The sequence below is a fragment of the Pavona decussata genome, unplaced genomic scaffold, assembly GCF_977016875.1.
Source record: "Pavona decussata unplaced genomic scaffold, jaPavDecu1.1 SCAFFOLD_234, whole genome shotgun sequence".
NCBI classification, from domain to species: Eukaryota; Metazoa; Cnidaria; class Anthozoa; order Scleractinia; family Agariciidae; genus Pavona; species Pavona decussata.
In genome coordinates this window covers 1,439,645-1,448,199 of record NW_028145639.1, presented here as the reverse complement: position 1 = coordinate 1,448,199, position 8,555 = coordinate 1,439,645, and the positions used below count along the sequence as shown (strand labels likewise).

General features: G+C 38.0%; 1 pseudogene across 1 annotated transcript; it reads left to right on the top strand.

Moving 5' to 3' along the window:
• The first annotated feature begins 3,049 nt into the window (after window positions 1-3,049).
• Window positions 3,050-8,554, top strand: LOC146458054 (galanin receptor 2a-like; annotated as a pseudogene). The gene is made up of 5 exons (XR_014858298.1): window positions 3,050-3,164; window positions 4,557-4,686; window positions 5,062-5,324; window positions 5,585-5,839; window positions 7,663-8,554. The product of XR_014858298.1 is annotated as a galanin receptor 2a-like (transcript).
• The last annotated feature ends 1 nt before the right edge of the window (window position 8,555 follows it).

The following is an 8,555-nucleotide window of genomic DNA, read 5'->3' as shown; positions in this document are numbered from 1 at the left end:
AATCAGCGCGAGGGAATTTTGACGGTTATTCTACTGAAACTTTATTGGATACGTTGTCAGCGTCATTTGCGCTTTGTGTTGGATACCAGATCTTGTGATCTACTCAATGATTCACTTCAGCTCCGAACACAACGTGGGGGATGCGGCTGACATCGTGTCCATCATCCTGGGCCCGGTTGTTTGAAAGCCGATTAATGCTAATCCCCGATGGAAAATTAACGGACGTTTTCCCCTCCCTTATTTTAAATGTTTTCAAAGGCTAATTTAAACCTAATAGTAAAGAAAAGTGTAAGTCAAAACTAAAGGATAAAAATCTTTTGGTAGAATCTTTATTGATTAGTCATTAAACTTGAATCAAAGTTTATGTTAACCCAGGATTAGCTTAACCAGGCTTTGAGCAACTGGGCCCTGGTCACTTGCAATTCAACCATCAACCCGTTCATAAACGCTTATGTAAGTCGTCCATTCAGAAGGAGAATCAAGGCTCTGTTATGTTGCACATGCGCAGATAGAAAAAGGATTCACGACATGAGAAATGGTTTTGAATTTACGACAGCAAATAGAGTAGCATGTGCAGCTACTGTAAAGCGAGACGTGCAAGTTATGAACGATGGCGAGATCAATCTGCATTGTCTCTCCACTGCATTTTAAGTTTCTTGTTTCTCTTGAATAGAATTAATACCCCCGTATCGACAGAAAGGCAAAATTGTGTGCAAATACTAACTTGTTAGAAAATTTAAGACTTCTTTGTTGTGTTTCATGTGGTGCATGTGCATGATCTAGACAAATGCAAATACGTTGTTAATAATGGCAGTGTACTTAGCTTAACATCAAGTGTGGTAACGTGTTTGTACAAAAAAAAAAAGGAACAAAAGCAAATGGTGGCCTCGGATTGGACAGAGCGTATCCTGCGTAGCAGCCGTTTCCGTTTCCTTTAAGCCAAGCGGGGCCGAGTAGGAAAGACGCGCGAGGGCATCGGGCGAAAAGGAGCAAAAAAGTGGGAGCGGGGAGGAGGGGAGGGGAAGGGAAGGAAAGGAAACGCCTGCCGCTGAGCCCAAAAATTTTACCGAACGCCCCCAAATGGCTTCGCTCCCTAGGGGCCTATACTGTCACGTCAAATGTCACATGAGATTGATGTGAACCAATCATTTTTAACTTCTGGTAAATCTCAGCGAAAACAGAATCGCGGCGGGCAACTTGTTAACTCCAAGGTGCAGTATTTTAGAAGATTTTCTCGAACTTTACGTCACTCGAACAGAGTGTAGATAAAATTACTTAAGACAAATTTTACTTATGTTTTAGCATATCAACTCATTTGCTTACAGCTGGAATTACTGACAGAATGAGCTTATGCCTTATGGCTAACTACGTTCTCGCGTTTCCAGGATAAAATTGTATTTCGCCCAGCGGGAAATACAAAGTCGTTCTAAATATTGAAAGCTTCCTTTGTAGATCGTGGTTAGAACTGAAATTTTCCTGCAAGTATGATTACAGAGTTTGAATAAAAATTTCTTTGTTCGTATGCGAAACAAGCTTTCAGACCAGCCAATTTTGCTTCCAGCTCTTCGTGTCTTTGAGACCACCGACAGCCAAAACAAATTCTCATAAATTTTTAAAAATTCGGGCGGGATTTCGAAAAACGAACTACACCATGTTTGTTGAGACGATAATACCTACCAACAAACCAAAGCGCAATGAAAACTATATTTTGAGCGTGACCGAGAATTCTTGATTTTGCTCGATGTTAATGGACATTCGTTCTTAATGCAGTCCTTTGCTCCGGTTTCAATTGAATTAACGTATCTCCCTGCGAAAGAAGTTTAGTCGTATCCAAAGCAAAGCAAACTTGAAATCGAAAGGACACTCGAAAGAGTTCTCTTCGGCCTCGGCCATATTTTATCTTTGATAAACCACAGGGAACCCACACAAACTGTGTAACCGTTTGTATTTCGAATTTATAGAGGAAATGTATGGGAATGTCGAAAATCCTCGTATTATCGTACTAGATTGCGATAAATATTCTCATTTAACATCAAAATAAACGTATTTTTACCTTAAATGTTGTGTGTTGTCGTTGTGTGTTGAAGACGGCGATGTTAGCGATTCGAGGGGTTCGGCGTTGGACGTTCACTCGAGTGTAATAGTAGAGAGACAAGGGAGGAAAGATCCCAGTCGGACCGCTCCAGCGCCGAACCGAAATTCACGAACAAATTATCATCGCACGGGTTCCAAACCACGCAGGTAAGTTGAAAGTCGCACCTTTCATCTCGTACCATTTGATTTGAAATCCGTCCAAAACTTTTACAGGTAGACCTAAAATGAAACCGAAAAATTCAGCAATCCAAGCTCGATGGATGCGTAGCTGGACTTTCGTGTGCCGACTGAAAACTGTCACGCTGTTTGCTCCTCGATGATTGGATGATTTCAAACAATGCCCTTTCAAAAATCCGTCCCGTGAGAGCTTATTACCAATGTTTACGTGACACTTTCAGAACTTACCATGCCTTGATGGAGACGTTCTGTGTCACAGAAGTAACCCCACCTTTGCTTTTCTTTTCCTGGTCTCCAAATGAATCCTTCACCCTCAAAGTCGATAACATTTTTACGCCACCGTCACGCGCAATTCGCCTAACCCCAGGCTGGTTAGTAGCAAGTTCGCCGCTGTTGATTTGCTCCTCCCGCCCTCGCATGGGACGGACTCAGTAATGAACATAAAATGATAGCCGTTTGTAATTGGAGTGAAATAAAATCAAAGCATAATCCAAATCCTTTTCCGTTATTTCTTTCCTTCCCTGAAAGGAAACAAATATCACCTAAAACTCATACGCTGCAAATTCCAGCGGTCTTCTTCACCTCCCAATTATTGCATTTATTGCATTTGGCCTGTGATGGATCATGGGCTAATTTCATCTTCCCGAGACTGGTGCCATTTGGATAGGGTCAAATATGTGATATATAAAGCATACAGCTCCTCGCTTGATATTTATGAACTTGCAAAGTTCGACCGGCCCTCTGGGATAATCAATTATTCATCGAACTGCAGGTGGATACTGGTTTATATTTGCCGAGCGGCATTAACAGGTGGGCTTTCACAAGATTCCCTTGTTCAATGTTTTGTTGATCGTGTTTACTTCAAAATTCGCTCTTTATGGCAGATTCATGAGGTAAGTTGATATTTTGTATATCATAATGGTTTTCTTTCTGTTTCATTCTTATCTGTACTTTACTATCATGGTTTGTGGTTGAACTCACAGATCTTAACACAAGATTTAATAGAAATAGATGAGTCACACCTTGCTACTAATTGGAAGTTCACGAATGCGACATAATATTCTGGCACGGAAGTTAGTAGAGGCACGCACCATTTCTTTTATCTGTGTATGAAGTCCACTTTTACGCACTACCAGTGAGCTGACGTGAAGTTCTAGTCCTTGAAAATCATCGTTTTTCCATTCAATTGAAAGCTTTTGAGCTTTCTTTAGGAGCTGATTGGATCATCTTCTGTATATTTTGCTAGACTAATTTAAGAATTCAGTATCAGTTTGTGAATAATTATGGAAAACGGATAGGCTTGCAGTTTACTTTCACGCAACACTGTACATTAAGTTTCGCCCATCTTTGTTGTTTTCATTTACCGAAATCATGATGAAATAACGGGAACTGGCAGATTAATTATTTGTACAGTGGCCTCCCACAATGCATCGTCTGAATTGCTCTTCTGAACTTTGAAGACGACTTCCCAGTTGTCTAATCAGTAACCCAAATGCTATTCCTCTCTCGTTTAAAAGAGACCCTCTGTATTTCTTAATAGTTAAAGACTCGGGCAGTTCGTATTTTGTCTACAGCTAAAAAAAGAAGTGAGCCATCATATACGTTTTGTGATTGTAAGTAAGGAAAGAGTCTCGTGGATGTTCTGTACGTTTTCTAGGTCTTCACATGATTGTGAAGACATTGTAATTTAACCAGTGGTCAAATTTACGAGAGTTCTTGCCCGTGTATGTGCTCTGAATACAGCCTTCGGAATAAGTAAAATGCTTTGATATTACAGTGAAGAACTGTAAAAATAAAGATGAAAGAAGAGAAATGATATTTTTGTCTGTTTTGAGTAGATAAACTGGCTACATGATAATAATTTCCTGTACGCCAGTAGTTTACATAAGCCTTTACATAATTAAATGGTAGGAAAAGCATAATCACGTTTCTGAAATTAAATGTCTGGTTCATCCGGAAATAGGGCTTTATGGTGGATCAATAGATTTGTTTGATAAATCCGATAACATTTTACACTTATAGTTAAACTTAGGTAATTTCTGTTGAATTCACTTGTTTTTGTACCCAGCACATTTTGGCGGCGTTAAATACATTGTTTGTATGGAAAAATCTTGTAGCTCCTAAAAATTTGAATAAATGAACAAATAAACATGAATTGGCAAATTAATTTGTAAGGGAGAAAGTTTTTTTTTTAGTTTCAGCGCCAGATTTTCTTTAGATGCAAAATGTATGTGTCGTATGTCTTGATTGAAACAAATGTTTAATTTGTTTTGCTGATATTTAAGGTTCCTCTCGAGCCATGTCATCCGAATCAACTCAGATTGCCATAGCGACCGTGCATTCTCTACTGGCCATCTCAAACATTTTCGGGAACTCTCTGGTTTGCATTGTCATACTAAAGAATCAAGACATGAGGTATGAACAGGAGGTAGTCTATATCAGTAGACCCAATTAAACAACAAATATAAAGGAGAATTAGTACTTACACTCTTGTTCACCAGAGGGGTTGATCAGACGTAAACTTTTCACCATGCCTTTTCTCCATTAACGCTTCCATATTTTCCTTAAATATTATTTTAATTAATAAGTTGACGTTGCATCTTTTCCAACAAGATCCTTTAATTTTTTAAATGGTCCTTCATTAGAAGTATAAGATTGCCCCCACTCGATGCATCTTTCTTGTCAGGAAGCACGCAGGAAATTTAACAATAATGGGACAAATTTTTTTTTGTAACGGGAAGAATCAAAAAGTAATTTAAATATGACAAAATTATCACCCTTTCCTTGCAGAACTTCTATAAACTACATGCTTATGAACCTAGCTATCGCTGACATGACGGTTGCCACGTTCTTTATGCCCCAGTACATTTTTAATCACACTTTCACTCACCCAGATGGTCTGACTGGGAACGTGCTTTGCAAGTTGCTAACAGGTTGCCTGGGTCGGTGGTGGTGCCTCCGTATTCACGTTGGTTACCATAGCAATAGAACGCTACTATGCTGTAACGTATCCCCATGGAAGCAAAGGAAAACTGACGAATCGTAAGCTAAAGGTGTGCTAATGGTATTTGAGCTTATTCGATATTACCGAAACACGCAATTTATTTATCTTATGTTCAAGTTGAAGACGTCGGTAATTGCTTAGTACTGATGTGCTTGGTAATTCTCTTTGCTTTTAACTTGGTAACAGGAATGATTGCTATTTTCAATTTCTATTTTAAAGTTTAACAATGAAAAATGATTACTACAGTTTTAACAAAGCTATTTAAATTATTGACCATACGTTACCTTAATCTCAAATTTATCATTCTAGGTTATCATACCTTGCTCGTGGATTTTTGGGCTGATTATGAATGGCCCAGAATTTTTGGCCAAGAACTTTGACAAGGAATCGGATTATTGCGTCCAAACATTTTCTGAAGAATGGATGGCACAGGCCTACAGCATGGCATGGTTTATGTTCTTAGCATTTGTGCCAGTCTTACTGATAACCACTCTATACTCCAGGGTTATCTACACTTTGTGGTTTAAGCGAGACGAGATCATCGACTACAATCATCGTCAGCAGGTTCGAAATGAAAAATATCGCAAGCTTAACCGCATCTAGACTTGAATCTTATCTTAAGGGGATGGGTGGAGGAAGAATTTCGCTCTCCCTTCATAATGTACGCCGGGATAACGAAAACTATGACAATGAAAATTCCAGGATGTTTTTTTCAGTGAGGTCAGCAACTGGAGGTGATGACGTAATATACCATTTAAATTACGTCATGATTTCCAAACGGGAGCCATCTTGGGTTTCTGAATTTCAACAAAACTTGCACAAATTTTCCACCAAAATTGACCAAATAGGGGTTAAAATCCGTAGAAGTACACTAAAAGGATTCAAAAACATGCAAGGCAAATTTTTTTTATTAAAAACAGTGATATTCCTTTTTTGTTAAACCTGCCTTGTTGTGGTAATATAAAATTTATTGAGCACTGACCTACCAGACCAGATTCATAAAAACTGATGTCCCTGGATAATTTTTGAAATAGTTTGGCGGCGTTTGCTAATATGTAAAAAAAAAAAAAAAGAAAAGAAAAAAAGAAAACTGCAATAATTTAAAGTTGGTGCGGGCAGAATCCACCCCTCCCCACTCCTTCGCGGTCTAGATAAGGTTACTGCCTAACCAAAACTATAATTTGGTGACAGAAATATTAGAACGAGTGTTAGCTAGCAAGTTATAAGTCTCACATCATTTTGTGTGTGACTGGAAAAAGGATTCAGCGGAACATGTTTCTCTCGTGATATTTTGCTCAGGATTTCTAACTGTTTTGTTAGGCGTCAAAACCACAAAATTTAGAATCAGAATATGACAGTTTTCCTTAGTAACTAATACTTCATTCCTGATCTGCTTGAAAAACACAAAATTTAGAACTCGTTATACTGAGGCGTCGATGAATGTAGAAGATTTAAGGTACCGAAATAACTGGCAAGAACGGTCAAGTTGCAGTCTAGACGAGGCACCCCTTTTCTTCCCCGTCCTTGAAACAGAATTACGCGAAAAAGCTCGCATCGAATATGATATTGCCAAGGAAAAAGGTTATCTAAAGAACTTCAAGATTAAATGGGAACCACTAATTCGCAACAAATTAATCGAAGACGTGGTTATTTGAGGGACCCCTTGAATCACTTTCCACTACTTTTTTTTGTTGTTGTTCTATTTTTGTCGTTTTTTCTTTCGATCGTTTCTTTTCGCCTACCTATTCATACTGCAATGTTGTAAATAATTAACAATTAAAACAAAAACTAGAGGAGTGTGTGGATGGGTTGTTATCTAGATACCTTTTTTAGTAGCGCAATGTAAGTGGCTTTTGTACTGTAATGTAAATAATGTCAGTAATAATATTGTATAAAAAAAAAGTTGGTAGTGAAGATACGGTGTTATAATTGTAAATAGTGTTTTTTTTTGTCAGTACCGTAGTATAGTATAGTATAGTATGCTTATATTGTAAGTACAGTTAGAACTGTAATTATCGCTATTAGTGTAAATCAGTGTTAGTAGTGTTTAGTATTGTATTAGTAGTGTTACATTATGCTAATAAAAATAAAAAAAAAAAAACAGTCAAGTAATACGGGCAACATTTTCTTGCAACTTATCTCGTAACAAATGTTGCGTTACAATTTGCGCTCGTTTGTTGCGCGTATTACCACCTCCGCGCGCAACAAACTTTCATATTGCAAAAAGTAGAAACAGCGTATAAAAAAGATCATTTTGGCTTTTTGCACATATCTTGATCAATTACTTGGAAAAGGAAGTAATCTAAACATGGGCTTGCAACTTGTAAGAGCGTCTTTATGAATAGGCATTATGATACTAACATTGAATCTGATGTCATTATACATAGGGTGTGATGAAGGTTCGAAAACGAGTTACCTTGATGGTCATCACAGTCAGTGTAATCTTTGGAGTTTGTTGGTTGACTGACTCAATCAGCTACTGGCTGAGGTATTATACTCCAACACACACATTGGAAGATGTTATTCATGCCACGACCATTATGATCATGTTGAACTCCGCTATTAACCCATTTGTGTATGCTTTGATGAATCAACGATTCAGAGAGAAGATCAAAGATATGATGTGTTGTACATGTGGCCACACAAACAGAATTTATGCTGTAAGAGAATCTCGAGCTCAGAGGATGGAAACTATCAACAGCCACACCAGCCCATTCACAACTGAAACAACAGGAAGAAGCTCCAAAGAGTGAAGCCATTGGCATGACAGTTCTTCAGTAGGGTATTCTGACATTGCAAACAAACTGTTATTGACCAGGATACCCTTAGTTTATTTGTAAAGACGTTAAAGTGAAAAACGATTTATATATTACCATGGCTTTTTTCCGTTACAGTGTATATTAGTAGAACTTTCATATATCCTTACTGTATTGTCTCCATTCTCAATAGTGCTCCCTCTCGAAAGATACGTAAGTAACATCTTGTTACCATGGAAACTAAATTAAACACTTGATAGCTCAAAGTTAATCGTTTGTCTCACGATTGTGTATCATAGGTGTGGATCGTGAATTAATAACAAATCGACGGCAGTTTGCTATGGTCTAAACTCTGTACTCTTATAGACCATACAATCTTTGTTGCTGATCACAATACTTTGAAGCAACGGAAATAACAGTTTCCGCATTCTGTCTCATCATCCCAATTTCATTATAGTTTGCAGCTGCCTTTAACGATTCCACAACCATTCTGCAGAGTAATGATATAATAGCTATGTACTAGG